The following is a 13,761-nucleotide window of genomic DNA, read 5'->3' as shown; positions in this document are numbered from 1 at the left end:
CAAGAAGAGATTGGACTGCCATCTGTCAGAAATGGTGTAGGGTCTCCCACTTGGGGGGTTGGACTAGATGACCTACAAGGTCCCTTCCAACTCTGATTATCTGTTATCTGGAAAACTGCTATCATGTCTCACACACACCCTGGTCCTTCTTTCCACTAGACTAGACACACCCAATTCCTGCAACCATTCTTCATATGTTTTAGCCTCCAATCCCTTAATCAACTTCCTCGCTCTTCTCTGTACTCTTTCCAGAGTCTCAACATCTTTTTCTTTATATTGTGGTGACCAAAATTGGATGCAGGATTCCAAGTGGGGTCTTACCAAGGCTTGGTAAGGATTTGTCATTGAGAGCAAATCTTTCTCTTTGTCCTTAAAGGGTCAAGCCACTCTTTCTCAATGCCATTTTTCTTACTCTGTCCCATTGCAATGATTTCTGAATGATATGGTGGCCTGATTAATGCCGGTTCACTTATATTCCATCAACTGGCTTCCTTTAATCCATTAATCTACACCATGTCATTGACTTTGGTCTACAGCCTGAAACAGTCTTATATTTTGCAGCTACGGTGCACCAGCATTGGGCTGGCCTTTCTCCAGAAAAGCCATGTCGACACTATTTTATGCGTGTCAGTGTTTATCATGAGTTATTTCCTTTCCCAGGAATACATTTGTTACTTCTTTTCTTTTCCTTTCTCCCTCACCCTCCTTGGTGGGTTTTGGCTTCGTTGATCAATCTTTTCATTCCTGCAAGGGCAGCGGCTGAACTGAATTTCAAAAGGTTGTCAGACCGAACAGGATATGTGATAGGAAAAGAGAAAAACTCTGCTTTCTTAAATAAGAATTTGTAAGCAGGAGAAAGGAAAGATCCCGGTCAATGTATTCTAGAAGTTCTACTCAGCTTTGGGTTGGCTTAAAGTTTCTCAGCCTAATTTATCGTGGCTACTCGCAGCCTCTGAAAACACTTGCAGGAGGTTTCACCATGGGGGGAAATCAATTTAAAAAAAATATATGATGTTTTGAAGCAAATAATCCACAGCTCTATGATTGATTGGTTCATTGATTGATTGATTATGGACCATCAGCTCAACATCATCTTGGCAATCACATAACTAGAAGAGAATATGTGTAGCTCAGTAATGATATTTCCTGGTTGGGTAATGAAACATCTGCAAGAAAACCACCAAATTCAGAGAGCACTGAAGACCCCATAGTTCTCCTCTACCTCCTCCTCCTCCTCCTCCTCCTCCTCCTCTTCCTCCTCCTCCTCCTCCTCCTCCTCCTCCTCCTCTCCCTCTCTAGAAACCCCACTCCCTTTTAGGACTGATGACATTACATAGTTGAATAATGAAACATCTGCAAGAAAGTTCAGAGAACACTGAAGATCTTATATAGCTAGATTTGCTCCACAATCATCTGCCCCAAAACCTGGGCCTTTAAGTCTTCCAATGGAGCACCAATTGCTGCTGTAACTGAATCCATCCATCTTCCCAACTGGTTGTCCTCTTCTAATAGTGTCAAAATCACTGGACGTGGTAGTACCATTCTATGCTGCTCTGGATAAACCACACCTGGAATACTGTGTCCAGTTCTGCTCACCATAACACAACTAGGATGCTAAGGAACAGAAAAGAGTGCAGAGAAGATCGAGAAAAATGGTTAAGGGGCTTGGAGTCCTTCAAAGACCAGTTAAAGGAATTTAAAATTCGGACAGAAAGGTGGAAATGAATGTTTACACAATGCTTAGCTAAGATCAGGAATGGACTGGCATGAGAGTAAACCCTGCAGCAGCTGAGGAATTCCTGCTTGCTATGATTATTATGGTTGGTTGCACAGTCAACCAGGTGTTCCAGTTGGATTTTGCATTTTTATCCACCTGTTGAGTCCTTCCCAAGGACCTGGGCTAGGAAGATGTGGATTTTTGATGGTGTTACAGATATCATCGCAGGATGTAAGCTGTTCCAAGTAAAGCTGCCATTTGCAATTGACTGACGGTGAATTTGTCAATGCCAATGGTGTTCAAGTGGCATGCCAGATGTTTCAAGTTTGCACCCAAGGTGCCTATGACTATCGATGCTACTTTCGCTCTCTTTGGCCACCGTCGTTCTATCTCTATTTGTGGGTCTCTGTATTTTGCGATCTTTTCCAGTTCTTTCTCTTCTCTTCTGCTGTCTCCAAGTACCGCCACATTACTATAACTATTATTACTATCGTTATAACTCTTCCAGAGATGCAAACAAAGCATTCCATTGTTTCCCAGAAAATTCCAGTCTTTCCCAAGCCGTCAGAACGGAAGACCAGCAAACACAAAATCTTGCCAGGAGGTGACTGCAAAGGTCTAACAGCAGGTTAGGGTGTCATCAGGTGAGTGATGAAATCACATCTGGAACCGTTTGTTGAATAAATAAAATGGGCACGCTCATCTATCACTGCCCAGCCTCCCCATCTGTAAAGGAAAGAGAAAAATAAATTCTCTAATAACCTTGCAAAGCCCATCGTAGATATCGAAAACTCGGGCGACACACTGCCGTTCGAAGTGAGCATGCTAAATCATGATTTGTAAAAGGGGCAATGGTGCTCACGGTAAAGGAAGGAAATGCTGTTGAACAGGATAAATCAGACAATTGTCTGTTTGTTTGTTTGCTTGTTTTTAATATTCCATATTTCTAAACTGCCCATATCACTCAAAGAGGGGCTCAGGGTGATGTACAATATAATCTAATATAACCGGTAAGAAAACCACGTAAAAAAATGAACATGAAAATTGAAAATTACATTAGGGTTGGAAATTTTATAATATAAGGACAAACTTAGAAAAGAGAGTAAATAGCTATTCAAAAATTATTTATTTAAAAAAAAAACCTGGTTTGTTTGCACCTGGTCAGAGAGCTTTGGGTATTATTTGGAGTTCAATCCCCGAACTGGACTTTTGACTGTTTCCTTTATGCTTTATTTATTGATGATTAATATTTCATATTTCTAAACTGCCCATCTGTCTCAAGGGAAGGTCTCAGAGTGGTGTACAATAGAATGTAACCGATAAGTAAAACAACGTAAAAAAATAACATTAAAATGAAATTAGGTTTAAAATAAAAATAAAATGAAAGAATGAGGACAAACATCAACAAGGAGAAAATTATTATTATTATTATTATTATTATTATTATTATTATTATTATTATTATTATTATTATTATTATTATTATTATTATGTATTACAAAGTAAAGCGTGGTTTCATTGTGCTTTGGATAATATGATTTGGCGTTCAACCCCAGAACTGGACTTTTGTCTGTGGTCTTTATTCTTTAGTCCGCTTTAAAATTATTTTCACATGTCTGGCAGAAAGACAGTAAGATTCCCCCGTTGCGTCATGTAATACTTCCCCTAGAGAGCCTTAATACCTGATTTTTCTTGCCTTTCATTTTTATTTATTTTTTTAAGGCTGTGACATTCCAAAGGGCTTAAGAAAAGCTTGGCTCCAAAGCCGTTCTCTCTTTCGTCTGTGTGTTACTGGCCTCTGAGTTAAGATAACTACAGGTTGAGTATTATTTTACTAGGCTATTAATAATGGCCCCCTGTGTATTGTAAAACATCAATGGGGAGGATTGAGTGTCCTCAGTCACCCATGAAATGTGTAATGTTAATAACAGCCTTGTAAAATGGCATTTGGCAACACAAAGTGCTAACCATCCAGAGGGATATGGTGCCACAAGAGAGTTATTGGTAACCCCATATCCAAAACTAGATATTTTATGGTGCAAGAGGAAAACATTTGAAAAGTGAAGGGTTAAATTAAGAATGAGAAAGATGTTTCTTGCTGGTTTCCTCTTCCTTTTAAATTAATTGCAGTGGGATTTCAGTGTGTTCACACACACACACACACACACACCAACATACTTATGGACAAAGATGTTCTCCATTAGGCATTCCAATTGATGTAGGTAACTGCTTCCAAAGGACTCCTTAAAATGGAAATAAAAATCTGCACAAATTGATTCATTTGAGTTGGATCGCGGTGCCAAGAGTGAGGGGGGTGGGATCCTCTTCCCAGAGCAAGTGGAGAATGGTTATGCAATGACATGGGTAGGAAGATGGCAATGGCCTTTGTGGAGTCAACAGAAGATTGCAATGATCATTGTGGAGTCAACATAAGATTGCAATGGTTACCGCATGGTCAACAGAAGGTTGCAGTGGTCATTGTAGAGTCAACATAAGATAGCAATGGTCATTGTAGAGTCAACACAAGACTGCAATGGTCATTGTGGGATCAACACAAGATTGCAATGGTCATTGTGGAGTTAACATAAGATTGCAATGGTCATTGTGGAATCAACCTAAGATTGCAATGGTCATTGTGGGGTCAACACAAGATTGCAATTGTCATTATGGGATCAACACAAGATTGCAATGGTCATTGTGAAATCAACAGGAGATTGCAATGGTTACTGCATGGTCAACAGAAGGTTGCAGTGGTCATTGTAGAGTCAACACAAGACTGCAATGGTCATTGTGGGATCAACACAAGATTGCAATGGTCATTGTGGGGTCAACACAAGATTGCAATTGTCATTATGGGATCAACCTAAGATTGCAATGGTCATTGTGGGGTCAACACAAGATTGCAATTGTCATTGTGAAATCAACAGGAGATTGCAATGGGCATTGTGAAGTCAATGTAACATTGCAATGGGTATTATGGGATCACCACCAGAAAGAGTTTTTCCCATCTTTCTCCATATAAATATTTTTAAAGAAACTTGCAAATAGAAGCTAGTGCATACAAGAGAAGACTTATCACCCCTTTTTTGTTCTTTCTACTTTTCCACGTAGCTGAAGTTTTCTTCAACACCAAGGCATATTCTTCCAGGAATATATACAGTATATTTGCACAATAGATGGGCAGGCTCTACATGTTGTGGTGATGTTATATGTGTATTTATTGCAAATAAATTTATTGCAAAGAGCTCACAAAGCTTTGAATGGAAAGGCAGTGACCCAAATCACAGAGGTGATTTGCCCAACAACCATTTGAAATGTCACAAATCAATTCAGATGATTTTGATACCCTGTAACTTCTGGTTCCAAAGATGTTTCAGAAGACAGGAGCAAAAACCCTTTTTAGAGAAAGACTGCAAAAATCAAACACATCCAACTTGTAACACTGCACTGATTCAAATCTGCTCTTCTCTTCTGACAATGCCACGAATTTAAAAAATATATTGTTTGTAATGAAAAAATACCTCCAAAACAGAGTTTTTACCCCTGAAAGTAGTTATATAGAAGAAGCACTAAACAGAATACAAACTTGAATATAAGTTGTTGTTTCAAAAAAAAAGTCTACATCAAAGAAATCTACCTAAGGAAGAACATCATCCAGAAAGTTTATATTAAAGGGCGATACTGTTTCAAAAATTTGTGTTAACGGTTGTTGGTGTAACTATTGTTGCTTTGTATGCAATGGAAATGAAACTTGTCTAGGACAGAGGAGGCTGCAAATGAAAATCCTCATACATTTCTTTTTAACATGTCTTTTCTTTTGCATTCAAGCCAACCAACCAGAATCCTGCCTGGGTAATCCAAACAGTCATCCAGATTGAATTTGTGGTGATACACCTCCTGATATCTGAAACAGATTAACGAAAGTGGAGGTATAAACAATTGAATATCTTGAAGCTCAGGCCAACCCAAGGAGGCCATTAAATCTCGGTGGATGAGTTCCTCTCTCCAAGATTGTGCTGGAGGTCAGCCAGGGTGTGGCACTTGGGGCACGCATATGAGATGTAAGATCTTGGTTTAGATTTTGTGTATACACAGTACACACGCACCAACACTCATACACAGAGAGAGGGAGACAGAAAGAGAGAGGGGAGACAGAGAGAAAGAGAGGAGAGGAGAGAGAGAAAGAGAGAGAGAGAGACAGAAAGAGAGAGTGGAGAGAGAAAGAGAGGAGAGGACAGAGGAAGAGAGAGAGAGAAAGAGAGTAAATGAGAAAGGGAGAGAGAGGAGAGAGAGAGAGAAAGAGAGAGAAAGGAGAGGAAAGGAAAGAGGAAGAGACAGAGGAGAAAGACAGAGAGAAAGAGAGGAGAGAGGAAGAGAGAGAGAGAGAAAAGAGAGAGAGAGTGTGTGTAAGCCCAGACCTTGTGTCTTTGAAATATAGGACTGGTCAAAAGCCAAGCTATTCAATATTGTTACCAATACATTTACCCTATCCATTGCAAGTTTCTTTTTTTTCTTTTTTCCCCTTTTCAGGAAAGGATGGTAGGGAGAGAGAAAGAATGCACGGTTTGGAGGGTTTTTCGGAGAGTTTTCAAGGAAATCGGTTGGAGGAAGGCCGGGAGGCATTGCTGGCTGAAGGAATGGGTATCAAGATGTTGGTAATTGATAGAGACACAATAAAATGAAGTAATTTCCCAACTTCTGCTCTGTGTTTATCGGAGGCCGGTCTCCTGGGTCGGAGGGGGGCCTGGAAAGGAAGGCGAACTGGGTAACTTGACACGGCTTTGAAAAACTGTTCTTTCTCCAACGTTATTAAGATTTTTTTTTTTTCCTTCCCAAAAAGTGCTGGCAGAATTTTGGAGGCCGTCCATGTGAAATGAAGAAACGCAACCATTTGGGATGGGGAGGTGAGGAGTGGGATGATGGGATGGGAGAGGGTTATTTTTAAAAAAATGGAACTGATTTATGCTCCCTAATGTTTTCAAGACTGTGTCAATTAAATTTCGAGTTCCCAGGCAGGCTGCTTCAAGAAGTAACTTGAGACATTCTCCCAGCCAACTTCTAGAGAGTGTTTTATTTATTTATTTGATTTGTCAATCGTTCACAAAATAATAGGAATAAGTATAAACACGAGTAAGAAGACAGAAAATAGGTACAATTAAATGGGAACAATAGGACAGGGACAGGAGGCACGATGGTGCACTTGTGCACACCCCTTACAGACCTCTTAGGAATGGGTATTCTCCTTTCCTTTCCTTCCTTCCTTTCTTCCTTCCTCCTGCTCCCTCCCTTCCTTTCTGTCCTCCCTCTATTCTTTTCTCTCCTTCCTTCCTTCACCTTCCCTGTTCTCCTTCCTTTCCCCTTCCTTCCTTCTTTCCTTCCTTCCTCCCTCCCACTCCCTCCCTCCCTTTTCTCTCCTTCCTTCTTTCCCTTCCTTCCTTCCCTGTTCTTCTTCCTTTCCCCTTCCTTCCTTCTTTTATTTTGTTATTTTATTTACTTATTTGATTTATCAATCGTTTGCAAAATAATAGGTATAAGTATAAACATGAGTAAGAATACAGAAAATAGGTACGATTAAATGGGGACAATAGGACAGGGATGGGAGGCACGATGGTGCACTTATGCACCTGTAAGAGCTGGTGCTTGCAACCAAAGCGATGGACGCTGGGATTTTTTGCATCCAAATTACCTGTGAAGGAGAAAAATACAAGGGCAGGCCTGCATCAAAAACCTGTTTGAGGATACCTCGAGGTTTTTTTTTTCTTAAAGCTCTTCATGATTCTGCGGCTCTCAACCTGCTTTGTAAAATTTATTAACGGGGTGAACTTTCAGCCGTGTATTTTTCTCTGGGGCTGAAGTTCTCTTAGGAAGGTGGCAACACTCAAATGCGATGGAAACTAGATCTGCCTTCCTGCCTCCTTTTGCAAGATGCATTCACCCGAATGAATATTTTAGCAGCTTCCTTTAGTTGTTTATTTAATTCATCGCTTGAAACACACACCGGGAGTTTCCAGAGAGGATGAGCCTGGGAGGGGGAGCATCATCTCATGACCCTGAATGATGGTCTTGAATGACCATCCAAGAAGTATCAGAATAGAATAGAATAGAATAGAATAGAATAGAATAGAATAGAATAGAATAGAATAGAATAGAATGGAATGGAATAGAATGGAATGGAATGGAATGGAATGGAATGGAATGGAATGGAATGGAATGGAATGGAATGGAATAGAATATAGAATGGAATGGAATGGAATGGAATGGAATGGAATGGAATGGGATGGAATGGGATGGAATGGAATGGAATGGAATGGGATGGGATGGAATGGGATGGAATGGGATGGAATGGGATGGAATGGAATGGAATGGAATGGAATGGAATGGGATGGGATGGAATGGAATGGAATGGAATGGAATGGAATGGGATGGAATGGAATGGAATGGAATGGAATGGAATGGAATGGGATGGAATGGGATGGAATGGAATGGGATGGGATGGGATGGGATGGAATGGAATAATCTTTATTGGCCAAGTGTGATTGGACACACAAGGAATTTGTCTTGGTGTAAATACTCTCAGTGTACATAAAAGAAATACATACATAAAAGATACATTCGTTAAGAATCAAGAATCATTACGTACAACACTTAATGATAGTCATAGGGTATAGCTGATGCATATAGTAGCAATTATTCGGTGCAATCACACCTGTCTTTAGATGCCACAATATAGCCTTTCTCTTTGTCTATTTCTGTTTTAACTTTCTGTAGAAAACAGCAGCTGGATCCATACAGCTTGTCTTGACTTACAACATCATTTCGTAACTTGCCTCCAGAAATTATGGGTGATCCAACGCTGGAGGTTTTTAAGAAGGGATTGGACAACCCTTTGTCTGAAATGCTATAGGGTTTCTTGCCTAAGCAGGGGGGTTGGACTAGAAGACCTCTGAAGTCCCTTCCAACTCGGGTTGTCCCAGAGGTGCTTTTTTCAAGAGGCAACTGGACTTTCTGGTTCTTCTTAGAAGACGTTTTGCTTCTCATCCAAGAAGCTTCTGACTGGATGGTGGGGAAGGGAAGGATTGGTACTCCTTGCAGACAGCTGGTCATTTGCATCCTTTTAGAGGGTCGTTGAGGCCACCTGGAGGTTTTATCTGTGTTTTTGGGGTCAGCTGAGTGGTGCAAATGGGCATGGAGCCTTTTCAAACTGACATTTGCCCCCTTAACTACTTTTCTTCCCTAGTTGTTAAGTGAATCACTGCAATTCTTAAATTAGTAACACGGTTGTTAAGTGAATCTGGCTTCCCCACTTATCAGAAGGTCGCAGATACGTGACCTTGGGACACTGCAACCCTCATAAATCTGAGTCAGTTACCAAGTGTCTAAATTGTGATCACGTGGCTGTGGGGATGCTGCAATGGTCATGACTGTGAAAAACCATCATAAGCCACTTTTTTCGGAAGGGTCTTGGAAGGGTCACTAAATGAACTTGGGGATTATGTTGTGGTTCGCTGGCAGCCTGTGCAGACGGCAGTGGAATCAGACAGTGGGGAAGAATGGGGACAAGTCTGGGAGTCTGGAGAGGACTCAGACAAGGGTCCTGCCAGGGGCATCTGGGACTGAGGTGCTGTTTCCGGAGCCTTTGTAGTCTGGCAGCAGCGAAGCAGAGGAACGAAGGGAGCTTGTTCCCAGTGCGCGTGTGCACAGAGCTGCTAGAAGGCAAGAGTAGCTGAGACAAAAGGGGTGATTTGGAAGTAAGGCTTGGAGGTGATTGCCCCTCCCTTAAGGTATAAAGGAAGTACAAAGGTAGGAAAACCTTTGCAGGAAGCAAAGTCATTTGCTCAGTTCAGATTAAACCTTGAAGCTCTGTGTGTACTTTGTTCTTCAGCTGGTTTTTTTATAGTTTATTTGGCACTTCTGTTGTTGGCAGCAATTCAAAGGAGAGAAAGATGGGTGCTTATCTCGAGGGACTGTTTGTGACTCATCACAGGCTGGGAATGAACATAATTCCCAGCATTGAAATAAAACAAGAGTTGTTTTAACTAAGCGTGTGCTTAATTATGATCTCAGAAGCCTTGGTCAGAACAGATTACCTGTGAAGGACTCTGACTAAGCCAACAGATTTCCAACAAGCTGCCTGGATTAATTTACTCTCTGCCCCATTGGGTGGGATGGGGGTCTGTGAACCATCCGTCTTGACCCTGTTCAGCCTAGCAGGAGTACATTGTTCCGGCATGTTGTCATCCGAGGCTCTGTCACAATCAATTATGGTCTCTCGGCCAAACGTAGAGCTGCAAACGAAGCAACACCAGCACAATTATCTTCTCCATTACAACAGGTGTTTTGACTTGGGGCGACTTGATTCCAGGAGTGAAGGGGCAAAAAGCCGGGGAGAGCCATAATTACAAGAGAGAGGAAAGAAAGATGGGGAAAAAATTGCTAACTTCCTTGCCTTCCCAAGCCAGGGAAGAGTAATCGCAAAATTAGAAAGCAAGAATGGAGGTTGTTTTTAAAAAGAGAGAGAGAAAGAGACACACCAGGGGAAAGCGAGGTGTTAAAATGAAAGATGAACTAGCGGCTGCTACTTCCTTTTAGACCTTCTTCTTCTTCTTCTTCTTCTTCTTCTTCTTCTTCTTCTTCTTCTTCTTCTTCTTCTTCTTCTTCTTCTTCTTCTTCTTCTTCTTCTTCTTCTTTCTCCTTCTCCTTCTCCTTCTCCTTCTCCTTCTCCTTCTCCTTCTCCTTCTCCTTCTCCTTCTTCTTCTTCTTCTTCTTCTTCTTCTTCTTCTTCTTCTTCTTCTTCTTCTTCTTCTTCTTCTTCTTCATGTGCCAGAGGAGAGAATTCATCCATAGACTTCTGGCATAAAGGATCTTTTGTGTAAAAAAGAAACACCAAAATTGGGTATGTTTTGCATTTGGGGCATTTGACATGGCGTTGAAAGCTCAACTTTATTTCAGAACCATCGGGGGGGTGAAGGAACTGGAGGAATTTACATTTCATGGAAAGTCTGCCTGGACTGGATTTTTTTTTATCTTTGCCATTAACCAAGTCAGGATTTATCTGCAGTCTTCCTTAGCGGGTAGGGGTCAAAGGCACGCATAGACTCACAGACAAAGAGAGGATTTTTTATATCTTCAGTGGCTGCAGTTCAATCATCTTAGCCTCTGGATTTATCATCTTTAGAATCATCAGGTTGTCGAATGAAAAAGGATTGTCAACGTTGGGGAAATCCAACACTTTGCTCTGGGGCAGGAATCCAGGTTAAAGCATCTCTGATGGATGGCTGTCCAGATTTGGCTGGAACACACCAAGGGAAAGTAAAACACGCTCGCCACCTTATCCCTGGTTTCACTTTTGAGCTGGTCTTACTGTCACAAGGTTGGGAGAGCAACTGGAATTACTTTGGGAGAACTAGAGAACTAGAATTTCCTTGTTTGCAAGTTGGACCATCAACATTCCATGAAGACTTATCCTAATCTTCTTCAGAACAGAGAATAATTGAGTTGAAAGGGACCTCGGAGATCTTCTAGTCCAACCCCCCACCCAAGCAGGAGACTCTGCACCATTTCTGACCGGTGGCAGTCCAGTCTCTTCTTGAAAGCCTCCAGTGATGGAGCACCCACAACTTCTGAAGGCAACTTCTGTTCCACTGGTTGATTGCTCTCACTGTTCGGAAATTTCTCCTTGGTTCTAGGTTGCTTCTCTCCTTGGTTAGTTTCCAGCAATTGTTTCTTGTGCTTTGGAAAATAGTTTGATCCCCTCATATTTGTAGGAGCTCCTGAAAATATTGGAACAGTGCTATCATATCCCGCCTAGTTCTAGCTGGGGAATTCTTGGAGTTGAAATCCACAGATCTTCAAGTTAAAAAAATAAAAGAACTATTCCCCACCCCCCCCCCCCGGCGGCCCCAAAAAAACCCGGAAAAACAAAGCCCACTCCCCCCCCCCCCCCCCCCCTCTACCGCCTGCCCCCCCCCTCTCCCGGTTTCCTCCCCCCCCACCCCCCCCCCCCCCCCCCCCCTCCCCCCCCCTGTTCCATACCCCCCTATAACAAAATTTTATGCCCCCCCCCCCCCCCCCCCCCCCCACCCACCCCCCCCACCCCCCCTTATAGAAGACCCAGAGTTTGATATGACCCCCCACATAAGGGAAAAAGGGACAACGAGGACCCCGACCCCCCCGACCACCCCCCAAAAGAGGACAAAGAACCCCCCCCCCAAATCAATAAAAAAAATGCCTAGTCTTTTTCTGGAAGACCCCCCCCCCCCCCCCCCCCCCCCCCCAGGCCTCTCCTGTCTCCCCTGGTCCTTCTCTTCACTAGACCAGCCATGCTCAGTTCCTGCAACCTTTCATCGTATGTTTTAGTCTCCAGTCCCCTTATCATCCTGGTTGCTCTTCTCTGTACGTTTTCTAGAGTCTCAATATCTTTTTTTATAAATAAACCCTCCTTGATTTTGGTTACCATAAAATAGGACAAAGAGAAACTAGGACAGGTTTTCAAGATTCTGCAATTTTCCCTAATACAATAAAAGGTATTCCTAAGATGTCTACATCTGTCTCTTTCTAAACTGGATCTACCTCAAAGGACGAATGTCAAGTTCTCAAATACAAACAAAGGTGACTTCCCAGAAAACCACAGGTAGAACATGAACAGGCATGGACTATTCACTGATGCTCTTGAGCAACTAGAATTGAGCTGAAGTTCCAACAAACTAACATTTCCATGCAAAACCTAAGCTTCTCCAGATGGGTCAGAGGTGATCTAAGGTCTCACCTATTTCATACACATGTCTTCCTTGGAAAGATTAGCCACTATGTTCATTAAGTACCAACTGGCTAAAAATTAAATACCAGAAGAACATTATATTTTTCGCAAGATGGATGAGATAGGTGCCATTTCAGGAAGGCCGGGGCAAAAGGAATCTCAAGAGGAACAGCCATGAAGATGATGGATTTGTGTTTGTGCTGGGAAAGATAAGGGACATTTGGCAACCTCTTTTAAAAATTACATTTTGCACAGCTTCATGTTGGAGATTAAAGCCAAGGAAAGAAGGAAAGGAGATTTCGATGGGAGACCCTGAAGAAAAAGAAAACTGCATTATGGGTAGGCTTCAAAAAAAATATGTGGAAATTGATATTTCAAACCAGACTTAAAGGTTCCCATGACCTCAAATCCTTAAAACTTTGGGCTAAGAGCCAAGCAAGCTATTACATCAGCCTTCCCCAACCTGATGCCCTCCAGATGTTGGGGGATTTCAGCTCCCAGAAGTCTCAGCTTGGATAGATAGATGTCCAGTGCAGGTGTTTCCGCTGAAGGAGAAATTAAATTGGGATGGAAAGAGTGTGAAGGGAAGAGTTTCAACGGGATTTCCAGCTGCAGACAGATGTGAAAGCACACTCCATCAAAAAAATGCTCAGAAACTCTATTTGGATTTTCTCCACATCCCTACCAAGCCATTGAGTTAAAAATATATCGGTGTTCAATCTTCACATGCGTTTGTGTCTTCCTCTGTTTTGCACTCCTGTGAATGCAGATGTCTATTATAAAAGGACCAATAAATACAGCCAGCTTGATGTTGGAACTAAGCTTCTAATCAAGCCCTTATTCCTGTGCCAGAAGATGGCTTGGCAAACAAGCATAAATACAATATTCCAGTAAGGTTTTCAGAATCTGCTGGGGTGGGTGAGTCAAACCAAGGATGTATCAACAATTCTGTTTTGAGGATGCTTTCAGCTGGAGGCCTCCATAATCTAAATCAGTGTTTTTCAACCTTAGGAACTTTCAACTATCTGGACTTCAACACCCAGAATTCCTCAGCCAACATGTCTCCCGAATTCCCATCAGTCCTTACGTCTTAAAGTTGAAAGCCAAGGTTGAAAAACACTCATCTCCATGATCTCGTTGAACTCAAGGATTCTACCCTAAACTTTGCAATCTGAAACCAAAACTTTTTTTTTTTTTTGCATGGACCCAATTCCAAAGAAGCTACTTAAAAAGTAAGAAACTCAACCAAGGAAAAGATTGCTCAATCGTAGACGCAACACAACTTTGA

General features: G+C 41.9%; 1 long non-coding RNA gene across 1 annotated transcript; it reads left to right on the top strand.

Moving 5' to 3' along the window:
• Positions 1 to 303: 303 nt before the first annotated feature.
• Positions 304 to 5,564, top strand: LOC148129768 (uncharacterized). The gene is made up of 3 exons (XR_015750686.1): positions 304 to 330; positions 2,258 to 2,361; positions 5,546 to 5,564. It is a non-coding gene; the product is annotated as an uncharacterized LOC148129768 (long non-coding RNA).
• The last annotated feature ends 8,197 nt before the right edge of the window (positions 5,565 to 13,761 follow it).

The sequence above is a fragment of the Notechis scutatus genome, chromosome 10 (genome assembly GCF_049901735.1).
Source record: "Notechis scutatus isolate UNSWTSFEM ecotype Mainland chromosome 10, rNotScu1.2, whole genome shotgun sequence".
NCBI classification, from domain to species: domain Eukaryota; kingdom Metazoa; phylum Chordata; class Lepidosauria; order Squamata; family Elapidae; genus Notechis; species Notechis scutatus.
This window is presented reverse-complemented; position numbering and strand designations above follow the sequence as displayed.